This window comes from Staurois parvus, unplaced genomic scaffold (assembly GCF_062004578.1).
Source record: "Staurois parvus isolate SC_StPar_1 unplaced genomic scaffold, SC_StPar_1.0 ptg000362l, whole genome shotgun sequence".
NCBI classification, from domain to species: domain Eukaryota; kingdom Metazoa; phylum Chordata; class Amphibia; order Anura; family Ranidae; genus Staurois; species Staurois parvus.
Genome location: NW_028318158.1, coordinates 12,262,948 through 12,277,227, shown reverse-complemented (window position 1 = coordinate 12,277,227; position 14,280 = coordinate 12,262,948).

The following is a 14,280-nucleotide window of genomic DNA, read 5'->3' as shown; positions in this document are numbered from 1 at the left end:
GAGACTGCAGACATACTACAGGACACGGTCAGAGACTGTAGACATACTATGGGAGATGGTCAGAGACTACAGACATACTACAGGAGACAGTCTGAGACTGCAGACATATAATAGGAGACAATAACAGACTGCAGACATACTACAGGACACTGTCACAGACTGCAGACATACTATGGGAGATGGTCAGAGACTGCAGATCTGCTACTGAAGACTGTCAGAGACCATGAACATACTATAGGAGTTATTGGAGATTGAGCAAATGCTTCAGGAGATAGTAATAGACATAAAACATATTAAATAAGATTATTAGAAATCAGTGTTATAACAGGGCAATATAGAAACACAGATCAATGTCTGCAGGGGCCCCCGAAGGCCGCACAAATAGTGCCAAAGGGCCACAGGTTGGGCAACCTGGGTTATATATATTTAAACAGTGAGGTCTCATTGAAAAAATTCCTGATTCTCTTACTTTCCAGCTGGTAATTTTGCTTGTTCTCACCCACCCATGTCTTCCAGCCCCTGGTAATGGGCACAGCGGGTATGCAGAGCCAGGAACTCAGCATACGGTATATACCTCATCAATAGAGTTCCTTAACTCTCCAGCATCCACCAAACGCTGAAATATCGGTTTTGCTTAGACTGAGCTTTAGGAAAAAGTGACAGGTACACTTGGACAATAAACACACCAGCCTTATAACTCTAGTTTTTTGTTACCCTCTGTCCACTCCGTCTGCTATAAATCCTTTGGCTGCTGGTATTGAGCAGACACTCCGTTTGGTATTTTTAGTCATTTTCAAACAAGTTCAGCAGCTGAAACATGACAGTAACTTGTAAAAAGAATTAAGTACTAATTAATTCGGAACTGATTAAAATAGTCTGAGCAAGTGGCAAGACTTGCTGGGTTATCTGATGAAGGCAGATGTGTCATAATGAAAGTGTGATATGGGTGACCCGCTGTGACAGTCTAATATATTATTTTCCTTGTAGGATGATATTAACCTGCTGTGTGCTCAGTCCACCCACTACAGTTGCCTATAGATAAAAGAGAAAGGTTGAATGTGGACTTTTGTTTTTACTGATACTACCACATGTATGCTGCCATGGTTTGGCACCAGAAAGGGAAAATTAAAGTCCTTGTTAACCCTTACCTTGTAAAACAACCCATTCAGTTTAAAATAGAAATGAAAGGCAAAACATTTGTATATAGATATAAAAAACATAATAAATACATGTTTTCCTTTTTTATAAGTGATCACAAATCCTCTTTTCTCAGCTGCGTAAAAGCTGGGGGAGGAGAAACAGCAGCATATTGATCTCCCCAGTAAAGAGCTGTGCGGGGGATGGTGTCAGCAGATGTCTGATCATTGAAGGTGGGCAGGCTGAGTTCCCAGGAAAGCTAGAGAACTGTGCTTTCCTGCCTAGTGTGGTCAGTCAGTTTTTAATAAGCAGAGGGGCTGAAAGGCTTAGGGATCATGTGACCGCTGTGACACGCCGTCACGGCGGTCACATGATCGGGAAAGGTCCCAATCGAAAGAGAAGACCGGGACCTTTCCGTGAGTACTGGACATGTGTGCTGGGAGAGCACAGGGCGCGCGCTCTCAGCACATATGTTTTTTTATAATTGAACACAAATGTGCGGCCGCTGGGCGTCTAGGCCCAGATGCCGGGAGGCCGCACATTTGTATGCGGCAGGCGCGAAGAGGTTAAAAAAAAAATCTCTACAGAGTGAAGCATGATGCCTGGTAATCAATCCAAATATGGCATGGGTGTCCAACCCATCGCCCAAGACGGCTATGAATTTGGCCCAACACAAAATTATAGACTCCAAATGTTGATTTTTTGGGGAATTTTATTGTGAAAATGAGTTTACACTTAGCAAATACATGTGGCCGAAGAAAAATTTGACAGGGTCTCTTTACTTTTATAAGTTTTATCTTCCCAAAGAAAAATATCCCACTCTTCACAATCATGCTTTATTCATGTTATCAGTTTTTGGAAGCACTTATATTTGTGAGCAACTATGTTCAAGGATGAAGCACCCGAAGGGCAAAATCAAAACCAAAATGTCTGAGGAGTGCCTTGAGAATTAACCACTTGCCTACAGGGCACTTATACCCCCTTCCTTACCAGGCCAATTTTCAGCTTTCATCGCTGTCGCACCTTGAATGACAACTGCGCAGTCATGCAACATTGTACCCATATGAAATTTTTATCATTTTTTTTCATAAATAGAGCTTTCTTTTGGTGGTATTTAATCGCCGCTAAGTGTTTTACTTTTTGCGCTATAAACAAAAAAATTGCAAAAAATTTGAAAAAAAAAATGTCTTTGTTTCTATTATAAAATTTTGCAAACAGGTAATTTTTCTCCTTCACTGATGTGCATTGATGAGGCAGCACTGATGTGCACTGATAGGCGGCGCTGATGGGCACTGATAGGCAGCACTGATGGGCACTGATAGGCAGCACTGAAGGGCACTGATAGGCAGCACTAATGAGGTGGCACGGATAAGCGGCACTGATAGCCGGCACTGATAGTCAGCACTGATAGGTGGCACTGACTAGTGGCACTGCTGGGCACTGACTGGCGGCACAGGTGGGTGGCTCTGCTAGGCACAGGTGGGTGGCACTGCTGGGCGGCACAGGTGTGTGGCACTGATGGGCACTGGTGGGTACTGATGGGCACAGGTGGGTGGCACTGCTGGGCACAGGTAGGTAGCACTGCTGGGCACAGGTGGGCGGAACTGGTGGGTGGCACTGCTGGGCACCGATCATCAGGGCACTGATCATCAGTGCCCTGATGATCAGTGCCGATCTCTGCTCTGACAACTGCCGGTTCTTGGCAGTACTTTCCTCATGATCTGACAGCGAGAGGAAAGTGCAGCCGAGAACCGACAATTATTATTATACAGTATTTATATAGCGCCAAAGGGTTTGCTCAGCACTGTACAGTAGCAAGGGGTACAGAACATGAGACAAGACGGTAACAATACAATACATGAGGGGTTCGAGGGCCCTGATCTTTCGAGCTTACAATCTAGGAGGGAGGGGATAGTGGTACAGGAGGAAATGGCTGTAGGCGATGGAGTGGTGGGAGGAGTGGAGGAGGTCAGTTGTTAGGTGAGGGTGGGGTAGGCTTCCCTGAAGAGGTGGGTTTTCAGGGTGCGCCTGAAGGTAAGGAGGGTAGGTGACAGTCTGATGGATTGGGGTAGGGAGTTCCAGAGGATGGGGGAAGTCCTGGAGAAGTCCTGAAATTGGGTGTGGGAGGAGGAGACCAGGGAGCTAGAGAGTAGGAGGTCCTGTGAGGAGTGAAGGGCACGGGTAGGATGATATTTGGGTATCAGGTCGGTTAGGTAGTTTGGGGCGGCGTTGTGAATGGCTTTGTAGGTCAGAGTTAGTAATTTGAATTTGATGCGCTGGGCAATCGGGAGCCAATGAAGGGATTGGCAGAGGGGGGTGGCAGATGTGAAGCGGTTGGTGAGGTGGATGAGTCTCACCGCTGAGTTCAGGATAGACTGGAGTGGGGATAGCGTTTGTTTGGGTAGGCCAGTGAGAAGGGTGTTGCAGTAGTCCAGGCGTGAGATGATGAGGGAGTGTACGAGTTGTTTAGTAGTGTCTGGGGTGAGGAATGTACGTATCTTGGAGATGTTGCGGAGGTGGAGCCCGCATGACCTTGATAGTAATTGGACATGAGGTTGGAAGGAAAGGTTTGAGTCCAGGGTGACACCCAGGACTTTGGCATGTGGGGACATCTGAATTTCCCTGTGATCAGCGTGTCATTGGACACGGCTTATTACGTGGTAAAAGGCCGCTGTGATTGGCCTTTTAACACATCACGTGATCAGCTGTGTCTATAGGACACAGTGATCACGGAGATCGCAGGGTGCGTGCCCCCGGGGGCGCGCAGGAGAGCGCGTTCTGGGAGGACGTCATATGATGTCCACCCAGAACTGGCCGGCCGCGGTGCAGCCGTCATTCGTCTATCTGAAGTTGGCACCTAGTTAATTGAGATCTGCTACTATGTTCATTGAACCAGATATCTACTTGAGCTACGGAAGATTTTACCCCCTTCATGACCAGGCCATATTTTGCTATTCTGCATTGCACTATTATAATTGGCAATTGTGCAGTCATGCAACGCTGTACCCACACGAAATTTATATAATTTTTTTCACACAAATAGAACTTTCTTTTGGTGGTATTTGATCACCACTGGGTTTTTATTATATACAAGTTATAAGTATAATAAGTTTGAAAAACAAAAACAATATTTTTTACTTTCTGCTATAAAATTTATCCAGGAAAAAAAATTAAAAAAATCTAAATTTCTTCATAAATTTAGGCCAAAATGTATTCTGCTACATGTGTTCAGAAAAAAAAAATCCCAATAAGTGTAGATTGATTGGTTTGTGTGAAAGTTATAGCATCTACAAACTATGGGATATATACTGGATTTTGTATTTATTAATTTTTTTTATACTAGTAATAGCAGTGATCAGCGACTTATAGTGGAACTGTTATAGTGCGGTGGGCAATGTGACACTGATGCTGGGGGGAACTGACTAACTGTCACTGATATCACCAGCGACACTAATACAGTGATCAGTGCCAGGGGTGGACTGACAACTCATGGGGCCCCCGTGCAATAGGGGATCATGGGGCCCCTGTGTCCTTGCCCACACTCACAGCACACCAAAAAAAACCTATAAAAGGTACCAGGGGCATTTCATGGGGCCCCCTACTGACCCCGGGCCCTTGGGCAGTGCCCGAGGGCTTGAATGGTCAGTCCGCCCCTGATCAGTGCTAATAATATATGCTGTCACAGTACTAATGATACTGGCTGGGAAGGGGTTAACGTCTAGGAGCAACCAAGAAGTTAATTGTGTGCCTAACAAGTGTTAATGTGTGTACTATGTGCTGCTTTTTACTTCACATCAGTTTGAAGCAAAGCAACCTTTCCCTCTGTATAGAGCCCTGTGTTGTTTATCAACACAGGGCTCTAGGCTGTGATTCGACACAGCCAATCAGCAGGTCCCATCCACGAATCATTGAGGAACTGCTGCTGTGTCAACTCACAACAGGAGTAGGCAGGTGGGGGCGCGCGTTCGCCCAAAACAGGCTGACTTCAAAGTACCAGTACATCGCTGTGCCTGGAGATGTCGCCCCGCTGCATTATATGTACTGTGGCTTGTCGGCAAGTGGATATTGATGCGTTAGTGTCAAATATCGCACTAGTTTTATGTTGTCCTCTTTTACTTTTATAATAAAAAAAATAAGTTTTATTACTCAGATAGGTACATTATCTATATCAGTGATCACCTTTTTCTGCTCATCTGCTATCCTTATTGTTTGTGTATTTTATGTGTGGCCCAAGACAATTCCTCTTCTTCCAATGTGGCCCAGTAAAGTCAAAAGGTTGCACACTCCTGCAATTGGTATTATACAGCTGTATTTATTTTATTTGTAGTTAATCTATCTGATATCACATTGTAACACTAATCTTCCTCATAAATCTTGGGCTGAAGATAAATGATGGGAAACAATCTAACAATTTCTCTACCCCATAAATGCAAAAGAATGAAAGAGAGTGTGATTGGCTTCTATAAACAAACACTTATTTGTTATTTCATACATTTTTAATGGAAGATCCAGGGGTTGATGAACGCTGTGACGCAAAAATGTAAATAATTACATGAAAAAAAATTAACTTTTGAACTACAGTACGGGTGTGAGAAGATCACTGATTAATGTACAACCATTTTTACTGCAGGGATGTAGAACAAGTCAGAAAGGCAAGGTTTTACAACTGGGTATGTAAACATAATCAGAAAAATACTAAATTGGACGTCTTTATGTTCATGGCTACAACTGGTCATGTGAGAGGGGTTCTTTCTGCAAGAAATTCAGCCTAGGCTGCCAAGAAATGCTGTAACATCTATTCCAACCTTTGTAAAATAGTATGCAATATTTAGGTAAAACCCCCCAATATGTACATCTTCCATGTGCCCCCTCCCTAGAAGAAAGACAGAAGGAAGGGCTCCCTTATTCTACTGACCATGAAATCATCTCTCCATACTCAGCTGATGCCTTCTTGTTCTTTCTAACTCAGAGTGCTAGTTCTTATTATTGCCATTTGATATGTTCACACGGAGAAATTCACATCAAATTCTAAGCCTAAACCTACTTCCACCTCCATTCTAAGACTATTCTATCTACCCTGTAAAAAAAGTCTATACTTACCTATTCTGAAGCTGCTTCCGTTGGGTCACATAATTGGGTCCCAGTGCCAGTTTCAGTGTAGATGTGAGGCAGTGCCAATGACTGCAAATCCTGCACACTGACATCTCCCATAGGCTTCTTACGGGGCATTTGTTGTCAGATGTCCCTCCTCAACACTGAGGACAGAGCTGGGACCTGATCATGTGACCAAACTGGAGTGGTTTTAGAAAAGGTAAGTATAGACATCTTTCCTTTTACATGGTAGATAGAATAGTTTCCCCTCTAAGGTCTTTTTTGTCTTGGCCTAACAGGTCCATTGTTTCTAAATGTACAGAAAAGTGGCAACCACCCCAATCTATAACTAGCCTTTGCAGTAAAGTCTACTTGGAAGGGCAACTCACATCACAAACTAAAAGCCCTCATGCACATGGGACATTTTGATAACACTGGTAACCAGGGGCGGACTGACAACTCATGGGGCCCCTGTGTCCTTGCCCAAACTCAAATAAGCCTATAAAAAGGTACCAGGGGCATCTCACGGGCCCCCTACTGACCCTGGGGACTCGAGTTTCCAAATGGTCAGTCCGCCCCTGCTGGTAACGTTAGCTGTATAAAGTCACATTTACAAACGTGAATTTTGCAGCTGTCTTTTAGCTTTTTTGCATTAGCATTTAGCAGCGTTTCCCCGCGTTTGCGGTTTTTAGCATTTTTCGGTTAAAAAAGTACAAAAGCGCCAGTTTGCATTTTGCCGCGTTTTTCAGCGTTAGAGCATTTTTACAGCTAAAAAACTCCTCTAGAAACCCACTAGTTCTGGGGGGTTTTCCAGCCAAAAAACAATGATTACAGTCTATGTGTGCATGAACATATAGGATAACATGCTGGGGGGGGTTTACTGGATGTAGAAACAAATGTTAAAAGCCAAAAACAGCCGCTGTAAAAAAGTCAAGTGTACATGAGGGCTAAAAAAAGATTTCCCAGCACATTTACCAGCCAGCCTGCAAAACAACCAAACTGACCCTGTCTAACAATTTATGGTAAAAACAGAGGGTTTTGTTTGCAAACATTTACAAATATATGCATAAGATGCAGTGCCCACATCAATGCTCCTCTGCCTACTGCAGTCCTGCAGCTCCTGAATAGCACATAGCAGTGGAAAGATTAAGCGCAGGTGTGCCTGGAGGGAGCCCACCCTTCCTTAAAGGCACAGGAACACACGTGAAACCCAGCAAGAGCACAATGGCAGCGAAGGGATCCAGTGTGTCCCCCGAACCCAATTCAACCAACTACACCAAATAGTGGCAACCACCCCAGCACTGCATCTTACACATATACATGCAAATGTGTGCAAACAAAACTTTGTTTTTAATGTAAATTGTTAGAGTCAATTTGGATGTTTTGCAGGCTGGCTGGTAAGTGTGCTGGGAAATTTTTAGTTTGCATTGTTTCTGTCAGGAAGGACATGCCAACAGACACAATGTTCCCTCAATATAAATCTCTGCATGTAGACGCAGGCTGACATACAGTCCTACACGAGGTACATGTGCACATGCATACGAGGATCTGCATGCTCGCTCACATCCACATGCCAAATCACATGTCCATAAACACACATTTGTCACTTATGTTGGTGATTTGTTGGCTATTCTAATACAAATAATATTTAAACTGGGCCATTGCTCAAGTTCAGTGCTGTCTTCTCTGTGGCATCCCTGTGAACACTGGGACCTGTTATCTGCATCTGATTACCAGTTACTGACCAGGGTTGTCCTGATCACCCCATGAACTCCACCTGACTCTGGTTTGCTCTTGACCTTCACTTCTGCCTGTTCCTGCTGCTACTGTGCTTCTTATCCATTACCGACTACGGTCTGTATCCTGACCACACTTCAGTCTATGTGTGTGTGATTACAAGTCTCTAACCCAGCATGTCTGACTCTTCTGCTCTGCCACATGCTGCCTAGCAATCTGCTCCAAGCATGTACCTGCTGCCAGACAGTGCCTGATCACATCTGTATGCTGACTAGTCCAAGCTGACTCACCACCTACCTGCTGTCAGCCAGTAGCCGCGTGTTCCAGCCTGATATTTATCTACTGCCACCTAGTGAGTTTATCCTGCTGAACCGCTGTCAACATCCTACTGCTCAGCCTTGAACACCCTGCAAGCAACGACTATCAGGAACTTGTGCCACTCTGTACCCTTGTGCAACTTGTCCACTCAGGTGACCCAGGGGCCCCAAACTGGAGCTGTAAGAGAGGCCTTCCTCATCACATCAGGATCATTCACTGTGTATGTGACACTAACCTATCATGAGTGACAGATTATTCTATTATCTGTCTACCTCTGAGCACATGGCAACACTTGGGAATCCAGAACAATGACAAGGTGCCACATTGCCCACTAAAACTCAGAGTTCTAGAAAAATGACACACCGATACTTGGGAATCCCAGATCAATGACACACTGACATTTGGGGGTTACAGAACAATAGCACACTGACACTTTGAGCCCCAGAGCAATGACTCACCGACACACTGCCAAACAGGAATGTTGGAAAATCTTATTTGATCAGCAGCTCCATCCAATGGGCCAGTTGCAGCATTAATCAGTGTACTTTGACAGGAGTCCTTGCTTCCAGAATGAAATAGAACAGCAGGTAGGATTCTCCCATCCACCTCACTTGTGTGGATGGAGGAATCTATTCATTTTTTTTAGATTGAACCCATTTTTGCTTCATCAGTGCACTATAACTGGTGGTGCTGATAAGTGTATTCTGACAGCAGGAAGGTCTCTCCACTGTAAGAATACATTAGCTCCATGGGAGGGATTCCCCCATCTGCTTCAAATGTGTGGATGGGGTAATTGATTTATTTTCTTTCATTTATCCTCGCTGAATGAAAGAAAATGAGTTGTGTATGGACAGCCTTCAGTGGGAACTGGCCAACATTTGGACCATGTGTGCAGTTGTCCTTCTGACAGAAGCTGATCTAAGGACTGGCTTTTGTCAAAGGGACATGCTATAATGCCAGCATCTGATCAGCACTCGCAGCCAACTTTGGTACCTTCCCATAAAGTTCTTCTACCAACTCTCCACATAAAATTGGGATTGAGGAAGCAATTCGTAAAATCACTTCCAAGAGATGGAGAATGCTTCAAATACTTGGCCACCAAGTTTCCAGGCCTGTCGGAGGCAAAATTGAAGGAAGGTGTGTTCATCGGACCAGACATTAGAAAGCTTATAGTTTATCAAAAGTTTGTCAATACCATGACGGATCCTCAAAAAGAAGGGTGGATTGCATTTAAAGAAGTCGTACAGAAATTTTTAGGCAATAACAAAGATCCTCACTACAAAAAGATTGTCGGACGAATGCTGAAAGCATTTCAAGCTTTAGGTTGCTAGATGAGTTTGAAAGTGCATTTCCTCCAGTCCCACCTTGACTACTTTCCTGAAAATTTGGGAGCTGTGAGTGAGGAACAAGGTGAACGATTCCATCAAGACATTAAAGAGATGGAAAGGAGATACCAGGGAAAATGGAGCATTACAATGATGGCAGACTACTGTTGGATGCTTCAGAGAGACATTCCAGATGCTACTCACAAGCGTAAATGCACCAAGATGAGCCTTACAGCAAAGAAGAATCGAGTTTAGTGAGTGTAGGTGAGCTCATTTCAGCTCAAAAAAGGATTTTCATAAAAAAAATTGTAATAAAACTTTAATTTTATCAGTCTATTTCCATTTATTTTGAGGTATTGCCTTATTTAACATAGTTACCTAAATTGTCAGGAAACGTGATATCCTATGACAAAATGGAGGTCATTTTCGGATTCAGCGCACCAAAAAACATAAAGATTAAGTGGAATAACCAAAACAGCTCTTGAAAAAATTTTTTTTGCAGACCTGTGTAATCATTAACAGCTACGTAGGAAGCTTGAAACTGGGTGAGGAACAGTCAAACTCTGCTACTAAAATGAGGTTGTAGAAGACAGTTAGATGTCATATATCATACACCATGGCAAGACAGAGCACAGCAACAAGACACAAATATTTATACTGCATCAGCAAGGTCCCTCCCAGGCAAAGATTTCAAAGCAGACTGGGGTTTCAATTTGTGCTGTTCAAGCTCTTTTTAAAAAGCACAAAGAAATGGGAAACATTGACAACCGTAGAGACAGTGTTCAGTCAAGGAAACTTAATGCAGCAGATGAAAGACACATCATGCTTACTTCCCTTCAACACTGGAAGATGTCCAGCAGTGCCATCAGCACAGAACTGGCACAAACTAGTGGGACCAGGTACACCCATTTACTGTCTGGAGAAGTCTGGCCAGAAGTGGTCTCCACGGAAGAATTGTGACCCAAAATACTCATGATGTCGAAACAAGGCTAAGTGACTCAATTATCCCTCACCTCACCCCTTCAGTCTTCTCTCGCATCACTAACCTACTAAGTGACATATCTGCATGGATGTCACTCCACTTCCTCAAGCTCAATCTTTCCAAAACTGAGCTCTTAGTATTCCCTCCAACCTGTGCCCCCTCCCCTGACTTCTCCATCAAGATCAATAACACAATCATCATTCCCTCCCCTCATGCCAGGGTACTAGGTGTAATCCTAGACTCCCATCTGTCCTTTCAGCCCCAAATCCAATCACTGTTCAAATCTTGTAGACTTCACCTCCACAACATCTCCAAGATACGCCCGTTCTTAACCTCAGAAACCACTAAGCAACTTATCCACTCCCTTGTTATATCTCGCCTTGACTATTGTAACTCCCTCCTCATTGGCCTACCTTATCGCAGGATATCCCCTCTTCAGTCTGTCATGCATGCTGCTGCCAGACTTATCCACCTTACTAACCGTTCTGTATCTGCCACCCCTCTCTGCCAATCCCTCCACTGGCTTCCTATTGCCCAACAGATAAAATTCAAAACACTAACAATAACGTATAAAGCCATTTATAACTCTGCCCCAAATTACATCACCAATCTTGTCTCCAAATATCACCCAAACCGTACTCTCCGCTCCTCGCAAGACCTCCTACTCTCTAGCTCCCTTGTCTCTTATTCCCATGCTCATCTCCAGGACTTCTCCAGAGCTTCCCCATCCTCTGGAACTCTCTACCCCAATTTATCAGATTATTGCCTACTCTGCTCACTTTTAGGTGATCTCTGAAAACCTATCTCTTCAGGGAAGCCTATCCTGCCCTCAGCTAATAGTGGAATCTTCTACTCTTCCAACCAGTCCATCTCCCACAGTTATTACCTTTTGTACCACTAGCCCCTCCTTTGATTGTAAGCTCCAAGGAGCAGGGCCCTCAAATTCCTCTTGTATTGAACTGTATTGTTGCTGTATTGTCTCCCGTTATATTGTAAAGCGCTGAGCAAACTGTTGGCGCTATATAAATCCTGTATAATAATAATATAATAATAATTACACACAAAAACATAGAAACGTAGATGCAAAAAAAATGCCAGCAGATATTCTGGATTGATGAGTAAAAATGTGAAATATTTGGCTGTAGAACAAAGCAGTGTGTTCCCCAAAAGGCTGGAAAGCATTACAATAATGAGTGTCTGCAGGCAACATTTAAGGGTGGTGGAGGTTACTTGCAAGTTTGGGGCTGCATTTCTGCAAAAGGAGTTGGAAATTTGGTCAGGATCAATGGTGTCCTTAATGCTGAGAAATACAGGCAGATACTTATCCATCATGCAATACCATCAGGGAGGCATTTGATTGGCCTCAAAGCTAATCTGCAGCAGGATAACGACCACAAACACACAGCCAATGTCATTAAGAATTATCTTCAGCACAAAGAACAAAAACTGGAAGTGATGGTTTAGCTCCCACAGAGCCCTGATCGCAACATCATCAAGTGTGTCTGGGATTACATGAAGAGATAGAAAGATTTGAGGCAGCCTACATCCACAGAGGATCTGTGGTTAATTTTTCAAGATGTTTGGAACAACCTACCTGCTGAGTTCCTTCAAAAACTGTGTGCATGTGTACCAAGAAGAATTGATGTTGTTTGGAAGGCAAAGGGTGGTCACACCAAATATTGGTTTGATTTGGATTTCCCTTCTGTACATTTAGAAGCCATCTAGCCTGTACTGTCAGCACTGCAAGGGATTCTAATTGTTCAGCACCATCACACACACACACACACACACACACACACACACACATATATATATATATATATATATATATATATATATATATGCACAATGCCACTACCTAAGGAGCCGCAGGGATACTGTCCAGATCCTCCACATATACTTTGCCCTATGGCCAGGTACATAGGCTTCATCACACAACAAACAGTTTTGTTTTTGTTGTATTTATTTTTGAAGAAGGGGGGTAGGGATGAGGGAGATGAGTGGGATACTCCAAGTTAGAAACAGTCAGGAATGGACTCACCACTGGTGGTGGGACTCACCTGCCGTGTGGGCTGCAGTACCAAGGCTGGCCAGCGGGTGCCCTCAGCAGCCAGAAGCTCACTCCTGCAATCAAGTCATCACCTGAGGCTGATTGCAGGAGTTGTATTTAAGGAGTGGCCAGGCCTGCAGTCAGTGCCTTGGTGTATAATTTCCCTTGGCCCCTGTATCCTGATCCTGCCTGCTTGAATCCTGACTCTGCATGAACTCTGCCTGTACTGACCTCGGCTATTCCTGACTACTCTTCCGCCTGCTCCTTGTACCTTGCCTGACCGTTTGCTACCGACCCGGCCTGCCCAACTACGTTTAGTATTGTTCTTATTGTTATCTTTTGGAGGTTTGGTTTGTTTGCACTGTGTTTATGTTTAGTCTTACACTACGTTTATGTATTGTTTAGTCTTGAATAAATTGTATTGTTTATACTATACCTGAAGCCTGCGTTTCCCTGTGTCAGTCCACACACCTCTGGTCATACCTGGAGCCCTGACAGAAACTGTACAAATTATGTACATTGAGGACTTCTTCTATATTAGAGTCCTTTCAAACAGTGGAGCACCTGGGCATTTATCTCAAACACAGAGTGCCATGGCTACCTTTGGAACTACTTATCTATCTATCTATAGTGCTACCCCAGCAGGAGTCGCTTGTTTGTTGCCCCGATTTCCCCTTTATTTGCCTCGCAGCCAGGTACTGTGTATTTCCACAGCCAAATACACTCACACACACTTCAGCTCGTTGTCTTCAATGACCAGTCTAGGGGATGTTTTTTTTTTTTAGTTTATTGTAGAACTGGGGATAGGGATAGGGATGGGGACTGTAGTAGGATACTCCAAATCAGAACAATTCACATTGAGGACATCTAGCTGATCTCTTAGTAGAACTCTGTAAAAAGTATTGGCTGACAATAGATGTAACATATAGCAGAAAGTAGTTTTAGGAGCCAGCAAGTCCCTTTAGCAGTAGTAGTAGTAACAGGGCTGAACTCCTCAGGTATAAGCCCGTTACGACAGACTGTGACTGCCCAAAGGTAACTTAGCTGAGCAAAAACTTTTGCGGTAGCAGCACTTGGACAATACTCTTCGGAACACTAACCAGTATTCCTTTTTTCAAGTCCCACTCTGACTATCAATCCCCAGGAGAGGTAGCAAGCTCACAGCATCCCCAAGTTCTTCAATATCAGTACTCACAAGTCCCAAGGACAGAGTGAATATTTCCTTTCAATCTTCCAAGCGAAACCCTCCAGTGATACCAGACAGAGCCTTGGCAGACAACTCCCCTCAGTCAGCTTCCTGCAAGATCAGGGTCTCTCTCTATATCTCTCTCTCTAGCTTCAGGCCCTCAGGTCAACCCACCTTGAGGCCACAAGGCAGCAGTTGCCAGGTGATGCATCCTGCCTCCAGCCTGGCTGGTGCAATCCACTCCTGGGAAAGACCCTAAACCCATGTGCTCCTAGAACATAAAAACCTCTCCCAGCAATGGGACTGTCTTCCCTTGCAATTGGCCAGGACTGTATCCATATTCATGCTGTTCATTTGCCTGTTCTGGAAGGCTCTCATAGCTTCCTGAAGGCAGACAGAACTCCAACAGCACAAGAGAAGCATGAGCAGACCTGGCTAATCGATCACAGCACTA